At 40.0% G+C, this 24,101-nt stretch overlaps 1 protein-coding gene and 1 pseudogene across 50 annotated transcripts in view; one reads left to right on the top strand and one right to left on the bottom strand.

The window, feature by feature from the left end:
- EPB41L2 (erythrocyte membrane protein band 4.1 like 2) overlaps positions 1-24,101 on the top strand; it is a 220,208-nt gene that overhangs the window by 66,787 nt on the left and 129,320 nt on the right. For 8 of the 50 annotated variants that reach the window (XM_045499618.1, XM_045499613.1, XM_045499606.1 and 5 more), the window contains exon 1: positions 19,532-19,811. The exons of 30 other annotated variants lie outside the window; for them this stretch is intronic. The gene's annotated coding sequence lies outside the window, so the exon portion shown is untranslated. Of the gene's footprint in view, positions 1-19,394; positions 19,812-24,101 lie in introns of those variants that run through there. 12 more of the 50 variants (XM_045499584.1, XM_045499600.1, XM_045499581.1 and 9 more) reach the window with 5 other exon arrangements.
- Positions 624-3,720, bottom strand: LOC123609010 (annotated as a pseudogene).

The raw sequence follows: 24,101 nt of genomic DNA, 5'->3' as shown, positions 1-24,101 counted from the left end.
CTGAGCCATCAGCCCAGAGCCCGACGCGGGGCTCGAACTCCCGGACCGCGAGATCGTGACCTGGTTGAAGTCGGACGCTTAACCGACTGCGCCACCCAGGCGCCCCGCCCTGCCCCCTTCTTGTACTAAACAAAGCTCCTCATTTCTGTGGTTTAGGGCCACCTCTTTGCTTTGTACATCACAATTTGCTTCTTCATTATATTTCTCTTGTTCCTAGTCCTAACATTTAAAGTTAGTTCTTAGGGGTGCCTGGGTGGTTCAGTCCCTTAAGCATCGGCTCTTGATTTTAGCTCAGGTCATGATCTCATGGTTTATGGGTTCAGGCCCCATATGGGCTCTGCATCTCCGGCACTTGGGATTCTCTCTCTCTCTCTGCCCTTACCCTGCTTGTGTGCACTCGCTCACTCTCTCTGAAAAATAAACTTTTAAAAAATAAAGATTTCTTATACAGCATAGAGTTGGGTCTTTTTCACTCTGATAATCTAATTGATGCATTTAGACCAGTTGCATTTAATCTGATTACTGGTGTTTTGGGGTACCATATTGCTTTTTGTTTTGTTTGTCCTATCTGTTCTTTCTTTTTCTTATCTTACTCTGAATTATTTTTCTGATTCCATCTCATCTAATAGCTTGTTCTATTCTATCTCTCTCTTTTTTTTTTTTGTTACCCAATTGAAATTGAACTCATTAACTTGTCTCCAAACCTTTTTACTCCTCCTTTAACTATTTCACTGACTGCCTTTGCTCTCATTAACTGCTCTTTTTCTCTCTCCTTTTGCTCTTATGTGTCATCAGATTCTCACCATTGTCCTAATTGAATATTTCCTGAATTTATCCACTTCATTTCACTGACACCTTCCATATTCAGACACTGTAACCTGCATAAAGTTCAGCTCTCATGGTCCATTTTTAACTTTGTTAGTCAAAGAAACACATGTGTCAGCACTGACAAAAAATGGACACATCATTTGTTTTTACTTTGCTGTTTTGAAAAATAAGTGGTTTCATAGAACAGCAAAACTTAGTTCTCTTTATCAGTTCATAACTTTTTCTGATTCTTTCTCATCACAGTAGACAGCAGCCCTCAGACTCTTCCTTAACCAGTCTCTTCCCAAACAATAAACACCAACTCTCTATGAGTTTTAGCTTGAGTCTCTCCTGTGTTCTTGATGTATCAATTCTTTTCTTAGTATCTCAGTCTATTCCATAATAAATCAAATTGCTTTCAAAATTGAGATTACAGGGGTAGAATTCTCTTTGGAAGAGAAGGAACAGACTACCGATTTGTTAATATATATATTTTTAAACATTAATACACCTACCATGTCTTTTCTGGATAAATGTAATCTGTCTAGTTTTCCTGTTTTTTTTTTAGTTTTTTATTTAATCTGTTGTTTGTATTGTAGTCTGGCTAGTAGTTTTTAGTTTTGTGCATAAATTCATTTCATAATACCTCTTTGCTTTTCAAAAGAAACCCAAAGTTTTTAATATAGCTTTTACTTTATAAGGCACTTGCTGTTCTAGATTTTAACATATTAATTGGGTTTCCCTGCTCACCTGTCTGGTTTCTTTCATCTCTAGACTTCTGTACATGTTGCCAGTTATATTCTACTCCTCGGTCTCAGTGTAGATATAATTTCCCTTGCGTAGCCATTCTTTATGATTCTTCTACTGGGCCTCCTCCTTCCTGTTAAATGCACCTGCTGAATAACCTCCCCTCTCACCAGTTGACTGTTTATTTGCCTTTCTCCACCATCAAGTTATAAGCTTCGCAAAGGCAGTTTTCACATCTGTGTTCACAATTCTCTGGCACTTAATGGCTCTCAATACTTATTTGCTGAATGAACTGGTGGTTACCGAATGATCTGATATTGGCCTTCCTGTCCTTCGTTCTTAACACTTCCCTTACCTTGCAGAGCTAGTTAGTAGCCAGTGTTCCGGTGCAGCATTAACCTGATACTGAGACTTCCTTCTGAATATTTTCTCATTAAATATGTGTAGGTGACTCTGTCCTGCCTAAGTGGATAGATTCCATCTACCATGTTTAGTTTTTATAGTACCTTGAACTCTGTTCTTGTTAGGCAGACTTTTATCTAGTTCTAGCCCCTTTGGATGCCCTGCCAGTCAAATAGTCCTTAAAAAAAAATTTTTTTTTTTGAGAAAATCCTGGCTTTCAAGGTGCTTTTTATTTATCATTATGTTACCCAAACTCTCAAGAATAGTCCGTTAGTTGGAAATGAGGTAAAAGGTTAATAATAGCAAAATGTGCTGGAATATGGTAATTAATTTTCTCTTGATTCTGGGGTGATTCTCTAATTATCATCCCTTTCCTTGATTTCTGTAATCCTCTCCCAAGAAATTCAGTGTCACATCATCATGTCAAACTCTGTGTGTCTAAAAGATCCAAAATCTTGCACTCTTTCCTAGTCTCCCCCCCGCTCCCCAGGGGTACAGTATACTTTATTGATCGTGCATGACAAGGTAGTCCTCTCCAAACCCCTCCCCTTATTCAGGGGGTCTGGGATGGAAACTGTGTACAAGTCAGGAATTCTCCGTGTGTTTGAGGATGAGTTGGGGCAAGGACGCCCCAGAAGCTGAGGGTCTCTTTTTCTCTTGGTCTCTCAGGGGCTAGTGGGCCAAGGGGCTCTTATTCCTTGGAAGCCATGTGGGCCATAAGGCCTACCACCTTGTTGCTGTAGCCAAATTCATTGCTGTATCATGAAATGAGTTTCACAAGGTAGTCACTAAGGGCATTACCAGCCCCAGCACCAAAGGTGGAAGAGTGGGTATCACTGTTAGAGTTGCAGGAGACAGCCCGGTCCTCAGTGGAGCCCAGGATGCCCTTGAGGGCCCTCCGATGCCTGCTTCACTACCTTCTTGATGTCATCCCATTTGGCAGCTTTCTCCAGGCAGCAGGTCAGATCCACAACTGATGCGTTGGGAGTAGTGACACGGAAGGCCATGCCGGTGAGATTAGCATTTAGGTCAGGGATGACCTAGCCTACAGAGTAGGTGCCAGTAGAAGCAGGGATGATGTTCTGGACAGCCTCTCCACCATCATGGCTTCCTAGAGGAGCCAGCCACAGTCTTCTGGGTGGCAGTGATAGCATGGACTGTGGTCTTGAGTTCCTCCACAATGCCAGAGTTGTCATGAATGACCTTGGCCAGAAGGGCCAAGCAATTGATGTTGCAGGAGGCATTGCTGACAATCTTGAGGGAGTTGTCATACTTCTTATGGTTCACGCCCATCAGAAAAATGGAGGCATCAGCAGAAGGGGCAGAAATGTTGACTTTTTTGGCCCCACCCTTCACACAAGCCCCAGCCTTCTCCATGGTGGTGAAGACCCCAGTACACCCCACAACATACGTAGCACCAGCATCACCCCATATGATGTTGGTGGGATCTCACTCTTGGAAGATGGAGATGGGCTTTCCATTGATAACAAGTTTCCTATTCTCAGCCTTGACTGTGCCACTGAATTTGCGGTGGGTGGAATCATACTGGAACATGTAGACCATGTAGTTGAGGTCAATGAAGGGGTCATTGATGGTGACCATCCACTTTACTAGAGTTAAAAGCAGCTCTGGTGACCAGGTACCCAGTACAGCCAAATCTGTTTACTCCAACCTTCACCATTGTGTTTTGGGGACTCGGCTGGCACTGCAATCAGATGTGGCTGTTAATGGGGAAGAGCAGAGAGCCTGCTTGGGTTCTGACACCCCAGCCAGACTGCCTCCATCTGTGGTATCCCTAGCCTTTCTTAATCTTCCGGGCTTGAAATTTTGGTATTATTTTTTAGTTCTCTTTCTTCTTTATCTGCTATTTAAACATCAACTTCTATGGAGTCTTTTCCCTGGAATTTAGTATTAGTTTGATATTTGTCTTTACTATTGCTGCTTGCATGTGAGCCTATCTCCCCCTCCCCCCCTCCAGCTTTATTGATATATAATTGACAAAATTGTAATACATTTAAAATGTACAACATGGGGTGCCTGGGTGGCTCAGTTGGTTGAGCGTCCACCTTTAGCTCAGGTCATGATCTTACTGTTCCTGAGTTCGAGCCCTGCGTTGGGCTCTTTGCTGACAGCTCAGAGCCTGGAGGCTGTTTCAGATTCTGTGTCTCCCTCTCTGTCTCTACCCCTCCCCTGCTCATGCTCTGGCTCTCTGTCTCTCTGTCAAAAATAAACATTAAAAAAAATTAAAAAAATGTACAACATGATTTGATACACAGATACATTGTGTGATGATTCCCATGATCAAGGTTAAACATATGTCACCTCACATAGTTACCTTTTTTGTGGGGGGGGGGCATGGTGGAGAGAATGCTTGAGATCTACTGTCAGCAAATTTCAAGTATATAATACAGTATTATTATTAAGTTTATTTATTTAAACATCCAAGTTAGCATTTAGTTCAGTAATTTCAAGAGTAAAATCCAGTGATTCATCCCCTGCATAAAACACCCAGTGCTCATCCAACAAGTGTCCTCCTTAATGCCCCTTGTCCATTTAGCCCTTTCCCCCACCCAAAACCCCTCCAGCGACCCTCAGTTAGCTCTCTGTATTTAAGAGTCTCTTGTGTTTTGCCACCCTCCTGTTTTTATATTATTTTTGCTTTCCTTCCCTTATGTTCATCTGTTTTGTATCTTAAATTCCACATATAAATGAAGTCATATGGTATTTGTCTTTAAGTTCACTTAACATTCCATCCACATTGTTGCAGATGGCAAGATTTCATTCTTTTCGATTGCTGAGTAATATTCCGTTGTGTGTGTGTATATATATGTGTGTGTGTGTGTGTGTGTGTGTGTGTGTGTGTGTGTGTGTGTGTGTGTATATATCCCACATCTTGTTTATCCATTCATCAGTCGTTGGACATTTTGGTTCTTTCCATTAAGTTTATTTATTTTTTAGAGAGAGACGGAGGGAGGGAGAGAGCGAGTGTGTGCATGTGGGGGAGGGGCTGAGAAAGAAGGAGAGAGAGAATCCCAAGCAGTCTCCACATGGTTAGTGCAGAGCCTCATGTGGGGCTTGAACTCATGAACCTCAAGATCATGACCTGAGCCGAAACCAAGAGTCGGACACTTACCGACTGAGCCACCCTGGTGCCCCTACAATACTGTATTATTAACTGTGGTCATTATGCTCTACGTTAGGTCCTCAGCACTTTCTCTTTACAAACTCTGTACCATTTGTCTAACATTTCCTCTATTTCTCCCATCCCTGGGAGCCTTTTTATGTAGCCTTCCATTTGGACTGTCTCTGCTTCTACTGTCTGTCCAGTTCAGGGTCCTCCAGTCTCTTTTTTGAGCAACAGTTAGTGGTTGCTGTCATATGAAGAGTCACACGTTCAGGGGATTGGAACCAGTGCATGCTGCTGGTGGGAATGTCAGCTAGTGCAGCCACTTTGGAAAGCAGTTCGGCAGTTCCTGAAAACCTTAACCTAGAGCTTGCATTTGTCTGACATATTCTAGTCCTAAGTATGTGCCCATGAGAAATGAAAACCTCTACCTACACAAAAAGTTGTAGGCGGATATTCACAGCATTATTTATAGTAGCCCAAAAGTAGAAACAACACAAATGCCCATCAGTTGATGAGTAGATAAACAAAATGTGGTATAGCCATAAGATGTAATATTACTTGGGCATACTGAGGAATGACTTACTGATGTATGCTATAACATGAACGAACCTTGAAAATAATATGCCAAGTAAAAAGCCGGACATGCAAGGCCATGTGGCATGCTTCTGTTTATGTAAATAGTGAAATCTATACAGACAGAGATTAGTGGTTGTCTAGGGCTGAGAGTTTTAGGGAATGATAGTTAAAGAGTACGTGTTTTGTCCTTTTTTTTTTTTAATGTAATATTCACTTAAAAGTCACCATTTTAAAGTATACAATTCAGTGGTTTTTATTATATTCAAAATGTGCACCTGTCCTCATTATCCCAGAACATTTTCATCTCCCCAAAAGAAACCCTGTTTCCTTTTTTTAAATACTTTTTGTATTAAAAAAATTTTTTTTTTCAGTGTTTATTTTTGAGAGACAGAGACAGAGAATGAGAAGGGAGGGGCAGAGAGAGAGAGAGACACACACACACACAGAATCCAAAGCAGCTGTCTGTGCTGACAGCTCAGAGCCTGATGCAGGGCTTGAACCCATGAACTGTGAGATCATGACCTGAGCCAGAGACAGAGGCTCAACCAACTGAGCCACCCAGGTGCCCCAAAACCCTGTTTCCTTTAAGCAGTTACTCCTCATCCCCGCCACTCCCAACATCACCTTCTGACCTGCTTCTCCATTTTATGTTCCTTGTAGCAGCAATGTGTGAGGTTTCTGATCTCTCCAGTTCCATGCCAGCACTTGCTGTTTTCCTTCATTTTTTTTCACTAGTCACCTTAGTGTATTTGAAGAACTATCACTAGGTGGTCTTATTTCCATTTTCTAATGACTTATCGTGTTAAGCATCTTTTCCTGTGATGATTGGCCATTTTTACCTCTTTTTTGGAGAAATATTTACTTAAGTCCTTTGCCCCCTTTTAAAATTGGGTTCTTTGTCATTTTGTTGAGTTGTAAGAGTGCCTTATGTATATTCTGCATACCCTTCTATATATTCTGCATACCTTTACTGGGTGTGTGGTTTATAAGCAGTTTCATTCTGCGGTTTTTTTTTTTTTTTTTTTGGTTTTATTTGCTTGATTGTGCCCTTTGACTCACAAATGTTTTTAATTTTGGTGAAGTCTAATTCCTTTGTTGTTGTCGTTGCTGATTGTGTTTTAGGTGTTCTAATTAAGAATGTGTTGTGAAATCCATAAGTCATGAAGATGCACATTCCTTGTCTTCAAAGAGCTTTATACTTTTGGCTCATATATTTTTAGTCTTTGGTCCATTTTGAGTTGTTTTATGTGGTGTGAGGTAGGGGTTCAGAGTCATTCTTTTGTATGTGGATATCCAGTTGTCCCAGTACCATTTGTTGAAAAGACTATTCTTTCCCCATTGTATGGATTTGACACTCTTGTTGAAATCAGTTGGCGATAGATATATGGGTTTATTTCTGGACTCTCAAGTCTGTACTGATTGGTATGTCAGTTCTTATGTCAGTATTGCTATGCTTTGATTACTCTAGCTTTGTAATAAATTTTGAGGTCAGGAAGGGTGAATGCTCCCACTTTGTTCTTCTGTGTCATGAGTGGTTCAGTTATCTGTGGTCCCTTGCAATTTCATATGAATTTGAGGATTATTCTGTCCATTTCTGCAAAAAAAGGCATTTGGGATTATAATGGGGATTGCATTGACTCTGTCAATGAATTTGGGGGTTATTGTCATCTTAACAATATTAAGTCTTTGAATGTGTGAACATGGATCTATTTACGTTTTCTCTGATTTTTTAGGAAAGATGTTTTTGTAGTTTTCAGTATACAAATTGCATACTTCCTTGGTTAAATCTACTCCTTTTTATTCTTTTTGATGCTAAGTAGAATTACTATTTTTTGGATTGTTTATGTATATAAATACAACCGAGTATGTATATTGATCTTATGTCCTGCAATTTTGCTGAACTCCTTTATTAGCTTTTTTGGGGGGATTCTTTAGGATTTTATATATATATATAATCCTACCGTTTGCAAATAGAGATCATTTACTTTTTCCTGTCCTATTTGGATGCTTTTTATTTATTTTTCTTGCCTAATTGCACTGGTTTTAACTTTAAGAACAATGTTGAATAGAGGTGGTGAGAGTGGACATCCTGTCTTGTTCCTGATCTTCGTGGGGAAAGCTTTTGGTCTTTCACTGTTAAGTATGAGGTGTGTTTTTGTAGATGCCCTTTATCACATTGAGGAAGTTCCCTTTCATTCCTAGTTTATTGAATGTTTTATTGTGAAAGGATGTTAGATTTTGTTAAATGCTTTTTCTGTCTATTGAAATGATCTTGTATGTTTTTCTTCCTTTTATTAATATGATTATTGATTTTTGTGTGTTGAATCACCCTTGTATTCCTGGAATAAATTCCACTTGGTCATGGTGTAAGATCCTTTTAATATCTTGCTGGATTTAGTTTACCGGTATTTTGTGGAAGACTTTTGCTTCTATATTCATTGGGAATATTGGTCTGTAGTTTCCTTTTTTTTTTTTTTTTTTGGTGATGTCTTTATTTGGCTTTGGTATCAGGCCTTGTAGAATGAATTAGAATGTTTGGAGTTTCTTTTTGGGTTGATGAAAATGTTCTAAGATTGTGGTGATGGTTGCACAATGACTCTACTAAGAATTCCTGAATTGTACACTTAAAGTGGGTGACTTGTGTGGTAGCTCAGTAAAATTGTTACAAAAAAAAAAACAAAACCAAAAAACCCCATGTACACAACCCCAACAAACTTTAGGAGCACTAACTTATCTTCTTTAGCTTAGAGTCCTTTCCACAGAGTTTAAAGCCCTCAATAATCTTGTCAGCCTCGCCTCTGGCTTACCTTTGTATGACTGATCCAGTGATAATGGTCAACGCACTGCCCCACTCACCACTTTCTGCTCCCCTCAGATCTCCTAGAATGTCTTGTGCATCTTGCAGCTCTACCCTGAGGACTGTCTCCACGTGTCTTGAATGTCCTGTCCCTCTTTCCCACCAACAACGTTTCTTGCAAAGTTTTGTTCAAGTTTCTTGTATTTACCACTCTAGCCTGCAGTTGCCTTTTAGTCCCAAATCTATTCAGTGGGATAGAATATTTGAAATCAGAACTGTTCTAGGAAATCTGATGTATGTGTTTATGTGTACCTATGGACACTTTTTTTTTTTTTTTAATGTATTTACAGTTAATTCACAAGTTTATAGAGATGCCTTTTTATTTGCACTGCTCTGGTCTCCCCAAATGGCTCTCTGTGCTTTGAAGACAGGCATGATGTGGTACATCTAGTTATTATATGACAGGCAAGTATCTGTTGATGTATTATACATGTGTTTGGGAAATAGAAAGATCCAGAACTTTGTTATGTTTTGCAGTTTTCCTTAAGTACCTCTAAAAAATATTTTTGAGAAATTTTTGTATTACAGTAGAAGCAATTGAGTAAAGTCCTAATGTACAAAGTTCACATGCAAGTGTGAGGAATGTATAGGTGAGGCTTTATATAAAAGGCTGAGTTTGGCATCTGGTTAAGTATAACTGGGAGGTTGCATAAGCATCATGGTGTAATGTCAAGGAGGTATTTCAAATAAAATAGAATTGGATTTAAGTCTCCGGTATCTATCTTATACATAGTTGGGGGCTTGAGTCAGGATTCAAATTCTGGTTGTCTAACTCCGGGACTAACAGTTAACTGCTCTCCTATTTTACATTCCATGCTTATTAAGGGAGGTTACTTCATTTCTCTGAGCCTCACTTTATTCACATACAAAATGAATGTGATAACATTTGCTGTGCCGAGTTGTTTTGAGGCTTAAATAAGGACATTTATAAAGCATTCTGCAGAGTGCTTGCTCACAAAATAGGCAGGCCTATTGCTATTAGTAAAATATTTTGTTTACTCCAAAACAATAGCACTAACAAAAGAGATTTTTGAAAGCATCTCTGAAACTTATGCCGAGAAATTTGCTTATCTCCTGGCTTCGGAATATTGAATTCTTTGCTTTACATTTTGGCACAAAGTTTTCAGTGTTCTATTTCTCTAGAATTTAGGTAATTTTCCAAGTAAGTCATTTGTTAGTAATTACTTTCTTTTGCGCTCTTGTCGCTTTTTGTTGTTCAAAATGAGTTATTGTCAAAGAAGTAACAGAATTCAACCTTCTTTGTCCTTAACTTCCCGGTGACAGTTGTGGTTAACTGCAACTGATACATTAATGCCTTAGGTTTTGAAGTTTAGGAAGGTTGATGTTTTTTGTTGGAAGTCATAATAGAAATGAATTTAGAGAGATGGTTATTGGTTTTTATCTTGGCTGCAGAAGTATTTGTAGAAGAGTATTTGTTGGTGTTGCTATAGGAACATAGTCAAAACTAAAGCAGCGAAAGCATGACAGCGTTGATCGGCTTACCTGAATTGTTCTTACTTTATTCCTAATTGACCACATTTGACTTTTTTTTCTTTCTTAGCTGTCATAAATATCCGGATATTATAAGTCCAGAATACATCAGTTTCGAGAATACTACTATTTGGTCGCTTACTTCTTAGAGGCTTGGGGGGGAAAAATCCTGCTTAAGGCACATCCAAATTTCCTGTTTGTAATGATGATGGATCGTAATTAAAAAAATATGTATCTCCATGTATTCTTAGGCTAGTTTTTTTTCACTTGGGGATTTTTCTTCATGAAAACCACTTGGTAGTTACTGTTTTCAAGTTTTATTTACATTTTCTTTTACAAATCTATCATGAAGTTATACTGTCCATGCTGTCCGTTTTAAGTTTTTAATAAAGCTACAATTTGGGTCAGGAGAAAGTAGTGGCACTAAGCAGTTTGTAGGGGAAAATAGCTCTCCTTCTGGCTTTTATAGACTCTCTTGCTCAAAGGAAGGACTGCCATTGAGTCGGTTACAACTTCAGTGGAAGATGTCTTGCAGCTGTGCCTTTTTGGTTCTCTTCCAGAGATAGTATTTGTGTGCACTGTCAGAATGTCTTAAAGGCCCACCCTGGAAAGGATTCAACTCTATAAAAGGAGTTTTGTTTTATAACCTTTCACATATTCTTATGGGGTTCTGGTGGTGACCGTGGTCTTTATTGTCTTGTCTTTTAAGCTGGCATTTTATTGAGACACAGGCTTCACAGTTTGAAAATAAGAATTACAGTTATAGTTATTGTATCTCGTAAAATACGAATGGCCAAATCCTTGGCACACACTACAATTAAAATGGCCCTTTCCAAACCTTGTGATTTTAGTCAGTTATTTTTTTAAACTTCTTTTCTACTGCTATACTGGTATGAAGATGGCAGTCATTTGACTATTTCTTCTAGGTAATTTAATAGATTTTGATTTACAAGTCAAGTTAATGTGTTAGAAGATTCAGGGAATCCCAAACAAAGTTTTTAAAAGACCAATAACTTTTCATGTTGAGAATAGTTCAGTTTAACCTGTTTTGAATCCTTTGTTGACATGAATGCTAAGAGAATTATCATTGAATATACTCGAGGGGATTGACCATATTTTCTCCCCAAGTTTTCTTTTTCTCTTCAGTTTTTTTTTTTTTTTTCTCTCCTTTAAATGTTCCAGAGTTCTCTAAGTTATTTGGGATGGAGAACAGGGCTTTAGAGATACTCCTATATCACTAGTTTTCTCAGGCCACTTCCTCTGCCAGCCCATGTGTATTTCCAGTTACCTTCCCTTGGGGATGTCCTTCCTGCTGTTCAAGATGAAGGTGTGTGTGTGTGTGTGTGTGTGTACTTTTTAAAGTAATCTGTACCCCTAACCTGGGAAATGAACTCAGGACCCCAAGACTGAGAGTCACTTGCTATACTGACTGAGCCAGCCAGGCACCCCTTCTTTTGTGGGTTTGATCCTGGTTTTTTTTTTTTTTTTTTTTTTTTTTACTCCTTCTGAACTACCTGCCATCCATTTTCCTTTTTCTTCTTTGTGTCTCAAGCCTCTCCCTACTCTCTCTCTCTCCCACCAAAAGCCTGCACCAAACAAAACCACCAAAACATCTGCTGTGCACAGATGTTTTCCTGCAACCTAGTACTTGTAGTTATTCGTTTCCGATTCTCTCGCCTTTTTTCTATCGCTAAACTGGACATTAATCTACACTCACCTCTAACCCTCCTTTCTCCAGTATTTTTTTTTTTTTTTTTTAAGCCACTTGGCTTTTTCATCCAGTGTCCACTAACTTGTTCTTAGAGGTTACCAGCAGCCTTTTCACAACAATTTAAAAACTTCAGCAGTGCCTGAAGCAATGTGCCCTTGGCCCTGTTCTCCACTCCTCCTAGCCTGACTCTTCTCTTTTGGCAATATGTTCATGGTTTGTGGTCTTTCTCTTAGGCTGATCCTTCCAGCCTCCTTTATAGCTTCCTTTCTGTCTCCCTGGTGATTTATCTTGAGCATTTTTCTTTCTTCCTTTCTTTCCTTCTTTCTTTCTTTTTTAAATGTTTTATTTATTTTTGAGAGAAAGAGAAAGAGAGCACACGCATGGGAGGTGCAGAGAGAGAGAGAGGAAGACACAGAATCCAAAGCAGGCTCCAGGCTCTCAGCTGTCAGTACAGATCCTGACACGGGGCTCGAACCCACAAACTGTGAGATCATCACCTGAGCTGAAGTCAGACACTTAACCAACTGAGCCACCCAGGTGCCCCATAATGATGAGCATTTTTCTTACTCTGTTTTGCTGGGGTTTCATCTATTGCATAGCTTCAAATAACACTGATGGGCCAATGAGTTCCAAGTCTTAGCATGGAAACCCCAACTTTGTTGTTCAGACACCTATGTCTGACCATCCTGACTTTCCACCTGTCTGTACACAGGCCCTATAGTCCACGTGCATTCAACCTGGAAGCTTGTGCTTCTTTCATTCCTGTTTCCTACGTTTCTTGGAAACTCCTCACTACATTCATGGTGCTGCCCTGTCTGACCTTTGACTGCCAGGAACCTGGGAAATTTGCTGTTACTCCCACAATATAATTCATTATCAAATCTTGTCAATTTTACCTACTAAATATTTATTGACTCCGTCTCTTCATTTGCCTTTGTTGCCCCTGCCTTAGTTGAGATGCTCTTTCCTGGATCACTGGAGCATCATCTTAACCAGTTCCTTTGTGTCACTTGTTCTCACATGACTGCCCAGTATTTTCCATTGCCCGCAGGGTAGAGTTAAAACGTCGAAACTTTAGCATACCCATCGCTTATTACTTGCCTTCTCCCTCATCCATCTCGTCCACTCCTACCCTGTGTTCCAGGCGGACGAGGTACTTACCGTTCTCTACCACGCTTTTATCTTTCCTGATTCTATGCCCTTCACTTGCTGTTCCCACGGTGAGGAGTGAGCTCCTACCCGCTTTCACTCTGCCCTGGAAGCACCTTCTTATCCTTTAAGGTCAGCTCAAACTTCACCCCGGGAAACATTCTTTCCTCTTCAAGTCCGTTACTGTTGAATTGTCTCTGCCTGTATTTTAGCTCTTCCTCTCTGTGCAGTAGAGTTAGTTATTTAAATACCCTCCTGGCACTGCTGGAACCAGGTTTTACACGGTTTGTAAACTCAACAGCTATCAGTAAAACAAAGAGCAGTTCCTCACTGAATGAATGGGTCTTAGCAAGACCCAAAAGTACAGAGCTGAAATCAAGATCTCCTAGGCAGAGGTGATGGTGAGTACTCTGGCTTGATGTTGGCTATTCTGTTTTGGGTGGGTTGGGGCTGTGGACCGAGGGCACGTTTGCACCTGTGCTTCGGGTTTTCTTTCACAATTCAAGGTCGGAGAGTTGAGTTGTTAAAGTGAAGCGACAACACGGAGCTGCAGTTTCGAGTGACTGAGCTAACAAAGTTGTGTGGTTTTGGAGGTACACAGGGTGCCCAGACAAGTGCCCAAGGCTTGCACATGGCCTGTGTCGGGCAGAGGGAGGAGTAACAGGTGAAGTGAGGAGAGGCTCCCTCTGGGGTTGTCCCTTCCCAGGGCGTGCTGTGTAGCTATGACTGCTTATCACACGCATCTTAACCTTTCCCTGCCTTGCCCAACCAGGAGCAGCGTTCAACTTTGTCCAGTGCGATTTGTCATAAGTGGCTTATGTTGACCTGTTTGCTATTTATGCGGTTTCTAGTGGCGCCTCTTGGAAATTGTGGTGCCATTTTAAAGGAAAGGAGAGAAGAGAAAGAAGGGAAGTTACAGAGGGTGGATTAAGGTGAAGAAACATTTTTCCTTCCCCAAGTTGAAGGGGAAAAAATAGGTAAATGGAATTGGTAAGAGTTTACTCTATGTTCAGTGTTTGATTTTTAAAAGTAAACGTAAGGATACATTCAGCCATTTTTAGGAGAAAGCCTAGATGAATTTTTTGACCATCGGGATACTGTGTTCAATAGGAACTCACGTTCTTTTAGTAGTAGCTGTGTGGCGACTCTCAGATGATTCTTACAGTGGTCCTGTTACGTAGGTGGGTGGTTGGCTGGTGCCTTGATCGATTCAGTCACCAGCTAAGTGGTAACATGCCATGGCAACATGCAGACTCTCTGAATATGAATTTAACGTTCTTTCAGATTGAGAAGTATCAATAGATACTTTCTTGGCAGTGACCTCTTTGTTTCTCAAGACCTACTTTTTTGGGGAGTGGGAGCGTGTAGGGTTTTTCCTGGGTGCAGAGAGTGGGGGCAGAGCTGGGGAGCACTGATGTCTACTGCATGCTTAGTCTTCGGGTTCTTTAGTCCTCTGGCTGTTGGAGAGCCAGAAAGGGCCTCTGTGCCGTGTGTTTTCTGTAACCGTGTCTCTGCTCTTTCCTTCTCATCCAGGCGGGGAGGCCTGCAACAGGGAAGGGCCATGGGATTATTAGACAGAATCTTACATCCTGCCTGGGTTCTGCTGCGGACTCCCTGCACAACCCAGGCAAATCCTCTAGCTTCTGGGCTTTAGGTACCCCAGATGTGAGAGGCAAGGGCCAGACATCCCTTATGGCTCCAAATTCTTTACTCTATAAAAACCCCATTTCGTTCAGCCATGTATGTAGGACGTTTCACAGGTACTGGCAAAGTCTTTGTTTCTGCTTTTTATGTTATGGGCTTTGTGACAGGTGCTTTTATTTTCTTTAACCCCTAAGTCAAGGTGGGTGTCACCGCCATATTATTAACAGTAGCATTGACTCACTTAAAATGAGCTCCAAATGAACCGAAACGTCTTCAGTCTATGAGGCCTTCCTTGACCTCCTCCAGGGAGTTGTGCATTTTGCTGTGCCCTTCCTGTCCCTCTGTTGTAGCCTTTATCACACATGTTGTAATTGTTTATGTATCTGTCTTTCCTGCTAGACTGGTGAATTCTCTGAGGGCTGGAATGGGGAAGGATCTTTGAGTCCTAAGGGTTTAATGTCTGGTGCAAAGGCAGAACTCAGCAAATGTTTCTTAGACACAATAGGATGAAAATGATACATTTTTTTAAAAGTTTGTTTATTTTGAGAGAGAGAAAGCACATGTGGGAGCAAAGGAGGGGCACAGAGAGAGAGGGAGAGAGAGAGAGAGAGAGAGAGAGAGAATCCCAGGTAGGTCTGTGCTGTCAGTGCAGAGCCCAATGCAGGGCTTGATCCCACGAACCATGAGATCGAGACCTGAGCTGAAATTCAGAACCAGACGCTTAACCTACTGAGCCACCCCTGAAAATTATACTTTAAGGTGAATGCTGGATTACTGTATTTGCCTGAATGTGTAATTCTAATATTGATGCGTTTGACTTTTGAGTTAAAACTCTTAACAAATCCTTTTATCTTAACACTTTTTAGATGGTTTCAAAACATTAACTTGATGATGGATTCCCATTTACCACCTCTTTGTTTCCATTTTCTCCTGTACCTCTTCCTACTGTCTTCTCTACAAACCCTTTCTTTAAAAAAAACAAAAACAGAAACCAAAAAAAAAAAAACAAACAAACAAACCTGGGACCATACAGCAAATTTTTTCCCCAGAGTCTCATAAATCTATAGTACTTTCTAATGTTACATTTTTAAAAATGTGGTAGGGATGAAACTTTGCAGATGACTCATTTGCAGTTGTGCAGAGCATTCTGGATATAGAGTCTGAGAGAAGATAAACTGTGGTGGTATGTGGTCGAAAGAGAACTTGTGCATAGAATCCATGGAACGAATGCAGTGGTTTTTTCCTCTTTTTTTCTTTTTTGCTGACATCAGATAGCAATGATAAAATGTAGGCTGTTAGAAAAATTTATAGACTAGGGAACCCATTCAGATTGAAAAAGTGATACAACTTTTCTCCATTTTGTTTAGGGAGTATATCCTTTGCATGCTGATTGGTAGGTAGGAAGAATGGATTCTCTGTCAAAATCAGTAGATTCAAAAACAGTGAGTTTTGGCTAGCACTTTTTAGGTTATTTTAAGCTTATGCCAGAAAATTGTTTTTTTTTGTTTTTGTTTTTGTTTTTGTTTTTTTTCCTGGTGTGACAGATTAATTGCTTTTTGGGCAGAGGCTAGATGAATAAAGGTGGAAAGATTGAAAGAAATGGTCTTCTTCATTGTCTTTCTACAACACAGATAACTTTATTTTCTGCACAGAGTTTGTGAGCTATGAATGACCTGTTAGATTATTGGGTTCTCTACATTCTGTTCAGTTACGTTTTTTGTTTCCATAAAGCAGGAGGTAGGACAGTTTTAAAAGTCAAGAAATTATGATACTGAGTTTAGCATAACATTTTATTTATATATAAACTCACAAATATAAACATAGGAAAAATGTCCCCCAATCTAACCCCAACCAACTCCCTTGAATACTTAAAAAGAAAAAAAAAAGTATTGTTAAAAAAATTGTATTCTTAAAAAAATAGTATTCTTAAAAACATAGTATTCTTAAAAAATAGCATTCTTAAAAAAATAGTATTCTTAAAAAATAGTATTCTTGAAAAAGTATTTGGAGGATCAGCTTCTAACCCTCCTCCCCCTTTTATAAAGTTTTATTTAAGTAGTATCTACACCCAAAGTGGGACTCAAACTCATGACCTCATGATCAAGAGCCACATGCTCCCCCTACTGAGCCAGCCAGGTGCCCCTAATTTCCCCTTTTAATGGAATAATGAGACAGTGTCAGCACATGACTATTTATGATTTTCCCAAGACAGAGTTTAGATCTAAATTCGTATTAACAGTTTTAAAAAAAAATTTTTTTTTTTTTTTTTTTAATTTACTTTTGACAGGAAGAGACAGAGACATGAGTGGGGTAGGGGCAGAGAGAGAGGGAGCATATTAACAGTTTTTTTATGGGAAGACATTTGTGGATGTACTTTGTGTACTTTAATGTGTTTAAAATCTTACTGGGAATGGATGCTTTAAATGACCCTGGCTTTGGTTTGTGTACTTCTTCCAGTAACCCACTGAATAACCTTGTAGAAGTTTTTTCACTTTGGGTTCAGTTTACTCATCTTGAAAACACAGGTGTTCGAATTGGCGGAAGAGTACATTGGCTTTGGAAAGCAGCTGTGCTCGTCACTAGACTGCCAGCGCCACCAGCATTGGCTTTGAAGACTGGTGTAAATTCTGACTCTACCCCTTGTTGAGTGTATGAGTTTGGAAACTCATTTATATTTTCTGGGTTCTCTTTTTATCTACCATATGAGTCATTTGTTCTGCTTCGAAATTATAGTGCCACAAAACTCCTTTTCTGTCTTAATTCTCTTAACCTTTGATTAGAGCATGAAATCCAGATGTCTTCTGAGCAGGATCTTGTATATTGGAGACCGCAGAGGAGCTTGAGTAATGACGTTGGGCTTCATAATTAAGAATGTAGGTGCCTTCATCAGCTTGGGCTGCCATAACATGGTACTGTTGAGTGGCTTCAGCACGTTTATTTTCTCACAGTTCTGGAGGCTGGAAGTCCGAGATCGGGGTGCCAGCATGGTCTGTTTCTGGTGAGGGCTCCCTTCTTGGCTTGTAGATGGCTGCCGTGTAGTGAAGCAAGAGAACAGGAGAGAATGAGCGGACTCTCTGGTGTGTCTCTTCTTATCAAGGCACTAATTCCATCATGATGGCCCCACCCTTAAGACCTCATCGAAATCTAATTATCTCCCTAAGGTCTCCTCTCCAAATATCATCACATTGGGAATTAGTGCTTCAGCTTATGAATTGGGGAGGAGGGGACACAATGCGGTGTATAGCAGTAGGAGAGTTAAGAGGGTAGGAGGCACAGGGGTGATCAGAGATGCCTGGATGGGTTGTAGACCTCCTCTACCATTGGCAACTTCACTGGATCCAGTGCCACGTGTTAGGAGTTCTGATGCTTACGGGTTCTGTGGAGCAATACATTTCAGGAAAAGGTTTGGAGCCAGTACTTTTTTTCAAGCATATTGAAGTAAATCTGTCATTGTGCTGCAGTATGTATTAAAAAATACATTTAATATTTAAAAAATGAAGAAAGAACGTAATAAAAGATGATGCTTTTAATTGAATAAGACTGACTCTTAAAAAGTTCACCACATTGCCCTTTTGTGAACCACTGAAAACCTTGTGGTAGATACTGAAGTTTACTTCCGTTATATGGAATGATTGTTTTGTTTGTTTGTTTTAGTTTTGTGTCTGTTCATTTTGACAGAGATCAGTGCCTTCAGAGCTGTCACTGGAACACATTTTCACTGTTACCATAAAGCAAATTTTACCTTTTTCTGTTAGTGGGTACAGGTGACATCTTATTTGCCTAAATCTCTAAAGTGTTTTCTTTAGAATTTAAAAAGACTTTTTTCAAGACTCTGTAGGTGAAGTGAGCATGTAATACCTATTGACCTAAGAACTGCTTGATAGAGAGCGATGTAGCAGTAGCGGGGTGAGGTTGTACAGAATCATGCTTGGATCCAGAGTCATTCTTGGTCCTGATTTGCTCATGTATATATATCTACATGGGAACACACATACACACCCAAATTTATTTCTTTATTAAAAAAATTTTTTTTTTGGTGTTTGTTTATTTTTAAGAGAGAGGTGGGGGAGGGACAGAGAAAGAGGGAGGCTCTCTCTGGGCTGAGAGCCTGATGCGGGGCTCGAACTCACAAACTGAGATCATGACCTGAGCTGAAGTCAGACGCTTAACCAGTTGAGCCACCAAGGCACCCCTACACATGAATTTAAATTCTGGAAATGCAAAGGACAGAGGGCTGGTTATGTACAATTAAGGAAAATTAGTCTTTTCTCTGATCTCTGACTTGAATCTTGTCACTAAGGGAAAATGCATTAACGTTTTTAAATGTACTTTGTTTCCCTTGTGTATTTGTATTCAGTATGACCTATGGATATAGGCTTACATTTTGTATCCATCATGTCTGAGTATTGACAATAACAAAACAGGGATTTATCAGCTTTGTAATTATGTGATGGCACTATAAATCTAAATTAAAACAAACCTCTATTTTTAAATATAGAATGAATGAATAAGCAAATTCTTTTGTGAATAAGCAAATTCTTTTACAGATGAATCAAAATAGATGTTTTTATGTATTGAAAACTGGACTTTGTGTGTATATGGCTTTTTTATATCTGAAACTGATAGAGTATATAAGGAGAGATGATTAGATTATATGCTGTATACATATGCTTTTGGTGTCTATTTGTAGGGTGGATTAAAATGACAGAACTAAAAACAAAGTTGGGGGGGGGGGAGGAAAAAAGTTCGTGGGTGCAAACCCAAAGCAAAGCGAAAATGATACAAAAACAGGAAAAATCTTTCAGCAAGAGAATTACAAAAACTGTAATCCTAAAATTAGTCACTATTAACACTATTCTTTATGGAAAGTGTTCTTCATTTAGTGAGTAGAACAGGCAGCAGGAAGATGACTTTTTCTTTGACCCGTGTGGATTTTGTAGCCGAGGAATGAAGTAACTTGGAACCAAGCTGGGCTTTTCTACTGAGCATGCCCCTTCTCCAGCAGGGTCCAGCCTGGGTGGGGCCAGTCTTGCTCATTAAGCTTTTGGAAGCTGGATTTCCATCAGCTTTCCAGTCTCCTAATGACAGTGAACAGCAGACAACGGGCTCGATGAACTTTTTAAAAAGCTGTGTATGTATTTTAAGGGGGAGATTTTGAGGAAGTTTCTGTTGGAGCAGTTGGGTTTGGTGGTCTATGCTTGTTTGTTTTTGCTTTTGAAGAAAGTTTGCTTTTGAGACTGTCCATATCCAGGGGACTGAAAATTTGGAGAATACTAATGTACAGAGTACATGGAACCTGGGTATGTATGCTCTTTGGCAAGGGAACATGTTCAGTTATATTTGATCCAAGTTTTATGAAAAATATTTTTTTTTGGTGGCCAGAGTTTAGTTTTGGCTCACTTGTTTGCATTTTTCCAGGCAGATGTTGACTTATGTCAACGTAAGTGCTTTTTCAAGTTTGACCTATGAGAATAATGAAGCTAGTTGGTTTATTTTACATACTTGTTCTGCTCTTCACAGGCGATTTCTTCAGTGGTACAATATACTATATGAAAGTTAATTATTCCTGAAGCACAATGAGAACCATGTAAGGTTAATAGTCTACAGTTACTTTTGAAACATGTTGAAGGATGACCAATTTTAATTTATAGAATGCTTCATTTTCATGCTAATTTGTTTGATTAACAAGGAGTTGTACTGTGACTGGCACAGAGTTGAATTCACGTTTTTTAGCCTCTACAGATTAGTGGCCATTAACAGTGGTTAAGAATTGTATGTTGTTTTGATGTTGTCACACCCGAAGTAAATAAATGTTGGTTAAATAAGGATAGGTATTAACCTCTTTTTTTTTTTTTTTTTTTTTTTTTTTACTGAATATGTAATCTGTTGTCACATTGAAGAATAGTGACAACTCACTATTGTTGCCCAGATTCTGACATCCAGACTTAGAAAAAATGGTCTTCCTGCTTTTTCTTGATCTAATTCCCACCCTTAAAAAGAACCTAGTTTGAGTGTTACTTTCTAACAAAACAAAACCACCACAGTGATCGCCAGATGATCTCTGCAAGTTCCTTTATTGTTGGCACCATATGGAATGCTCTTCTGCTGAAAGAATTAGCCAGTACATTTGGGGGAGGAGGGCACATGTGTACTTGTGAAGTTTAAGTTTTCTATTTTTGGGCCCAACAAAGAATTGTCTCTTAAAATTATTGGCAACTTGGACGTGGGAACAAATAACTGTAGAGATAATGCTGGTGATCTCGACAGCCAGCCAGTCCTAGGCGCCCGGTCTCCGTGCAGCGTTCCTATGCACGTTCTAGGATACATTGGTGACCTGTGTACGGTTTAACATCTTAGCTCGATTGCAGACTTGGAAAGGGAAATTTTAAACGCTGACGTTTAGTTTGCTTGAATTTTTTGTTGGACCCCTGTAAATTGAATGCCTGGAATATTCTCCTGTGGGATCCTGTACTCCACTCATGATTACACATGTTGAATTTTGAGAATCCTACCTCCAAAGAAACAAAGAAATTTTGTTGAAGCAAAAACCTGTTCTAGCCAGCCTCACCTAAAAAGTAGTTGTTTGAAGCTCTTACTAATAAGTAAAGTAGTTTTGAACTAAACTAACGCTCAGAGTAGAAATACTTGTGTGTGTGTGTGTGTGTGTGTGTGTGTGTGTGTGTGGCGGGGGGGGACGGTTTTAGGCATTCCAAATGGCATGTCTCTAATTCCATTGTAGTTACAGCTTTTCCTGCCTGGGGAAAGTTGCTTTTATCACGCCAGGCGTGGAGGGTCCACAGCTAACAGTCTACAGCACCTTCTGCTGACTGGCCAGAGGACTGGTGTCAACGTTTAGTTAGGCTTGCTTACCTAAGCTAGAAAAATCATGCAGTTCAGTCTCCTATGTTAATTAAGAATATATACTATGCGTTGGCATAACTGGTAGTGCTGTAAATATTTAAAATGGTGGAAGAGCTAACGATCAAAGTTGTAAATGTACATTCTGTTTTTTGACAAGGTTCAGATATTTATGCCTGTTGACTGCAGTGTTCCAAAGCTTATGGAGAAGAGGATTTGAAAGTGTGAGATCAGTGTAGGCTCCAGCCTGGTGGCCTTGTCATAGCGTGGCGAGTTGATTGATTTTGACAAGACTTTGTCTTACGACCTATTAAAATGCAGCGTCTGCAGCCTGTGCATTTATCCTGTGCAGTTAACCTTGATGGATTTGTCGTTAGCTTATTTGGGAAAAGCCTCCTGAACCACTGTTATTTTTAAGCTAAAGAATTTAGAGTTTGAGTCACACAAATAGTATTAGACTTGTGGAGTTCCACTTGATCAGGTGGATTTTCTGATGGGGCTGGGTAAGGATCCTATTCTGATGGTAGTTGTAGGATGAGCTCAGAAAAAGCCTGCTCCCTGGTGTCTGGTATGATGAGGAGAGATTGTTGGCTTTGCTCTGTTTTGAGCCTGGTTATGATGTCATTGGAGGAAACTGCACATTAGTGTATTTTTCTTTTCTAGAGAATGTCCTATGATGGTGGTACAAATAAGTATTTCCTAAATACTTAGGAGCATCACAAAAGACATTTATTGAGAAGCTACCAGATGCATCACGCCGCACTAGGAACATGTTATTATTCATCATCTGTACAAAAGTTTTGCTCTTCATGTGAGCATAGGTGCAGAAGTGGCCAGGGGAGAGGTGTAGACAGGAAACATGACCTTGTGCGTGTCAGGCCAACTTTGTTCCTGCTTTTCCCTATAAACGTGGAGGAAGCTGCTCACAGAGATCAGGGATGTTTATGTATGTCCAGCTTAGAAGTTGAATACGAATCTTCCCATTCTGTTTTATTCCCCTTTAAAAGTGTTTTCAAATTTCAGAGAACTCTGTTTCCGAGTTCCCTGTTTGTACTCTTCCGGGAGAGAATGGGAATAATTTTTTTGGGCCTACCTGCATATGCACCAGTGTTTATACATACATATAGAGAGAAAGCCACCTTTTCCCCCTAGCTGGTTGATGGTGAGCCGGGCTAATTGAAAAATTTGAAACAAATTCGTTTTATATGTTGAAAAAATTTATAACCAGGAAGATTTTATTTGGATTTTTTATTCAAGTGACTTAAATTTTCCAGACAGCGAATATATCTCTAGCAAACCAATTGAGAATGAGAATTAAGTTTTCTTTAAAAAGCACGGTGTCTTTTTGTATTTCAGGAGTGTTAAACCAAGAGTTCCCATGTGGGACCATGTGTGACCTTCTAAAGACAGGACAATGGTATCATCACAGAAAACCTTGTCAGGTCTTCAGACTAGTAGTAATTTCTGATCTGAATGAGCAAAATCTCTAAATTAGTGACACGTGGTTTGAATGCATATTAACACTAATCTTTTTTTTTCTTAACATTTTTTTTAATGTTTATTTATTTTTGAGAGAAAGAGAGCACGAGTGGGGGAGGGGCAGAGAGAGAGGGAGGCACAGAATCTGAAGCAGGCTTGAGGCTCCCAGCTGTCAGCCCAGAACCCGATGCGGGGCTCGAACCCACAAGCTGTGAGATCATGACCTGAGCTGAAGTCTGATGCCTAACCAACAGAGTCACCCACGCACCTCTATATTGACGCTAGTCTTGCTACCTCAGTCCCTCACTAGGCCGAGAACAGGATTCTGTTCACCTGTACTGCTGGTGTCTGTTACCTGTGCTGTGAAAGGGCTGAAGAAACATTTGCTTTGAGAGAAGGGCCTGAAATCTGCAACCCACATTCTGAAAATAGGTGAAATTTATAAGGGGCTCAGAACATGCTGCTTAGGACTGTAAGCCTCCAAGTTGGTAGTAATAGTTTGCTTTTTGCTTTTTCTTTTTTTTATGTTGTATTTAGTTTTGAGAGGGCACGAGCAGGGGAGGGGCCGAGAGAGAGGGACAGAGGATCTGAAGCAGGCTCTACGCTGACAGCGGCGAACTGTGGGGCTTGAACTCACAAACCGTGAGATCGTTACCTGGGCTGAAGTCAGATGCTCAACCGACTAAGCCGCCCAGGTGCCCCGGCTTTTTCAACAGATAGTGAATTGTCGGCCATTATGCTAGTGTTGGTTGTGTAACAGTGAAGCTGTTTGGGATTGGTGGCGGTATTGTAGGAGATCTCTGGGGCTGGACAGCCTGGGTCTGAATCGCGGCTCTTCCTTGTATTGGGTGTATGGCTTCGTGCAAGTCCTTTATCTTGTCTTTCCTTCTTCATCTGTAACATGGAAATGATCTTAGTTCCTACTTCAAAGCGTTGTGAGGATTAAGGGAATTGCTACACTCAGAGTCTCTAGAACCATGCTCAATAAATAGCTGATATTGTCACTATTATTTCTGTTCTTACTATTATTTTTAGTGAACGAAGGGGCATAGTGCCCTCCCCCCCCACCCCCCCATTTTTTGTTTTTGTTTTTGTTTTTTTTTTTTGGCCAGAATCCCTATTTGATGACAGTGGCCCACCATTTATTATGAATTTACTGTGCACCAGGCACTTTATGTATAGCATCTAATTACATCCTTAGGGCATCCCAGTGAGAATGTATTCTATCCCTGTTTTGCTTATGAGGAAACTGA

This window comes from Leopardus geoffroyi, chromosome B2 (genome assembly GCF_018350155.1).
Source record: "Leopardus geoffroyi isolate Oge1 chromosome B2, O.geoffroyi_Oge1_pat1.0, whole genome shotgun sequence".
In the NCBI taxonomy this organism is placed as follows: Eukaryota; Metazoa; Chordata; class Mammalia; order Carnivora; family Felidae; genus Leopardus; species Leopardus geoffroyi.
The sequence above is the reverse complement of the archived record's forward strand: the minus strand, read 5'-3'. Positions and strand labels throughout refer to the sequence as shown.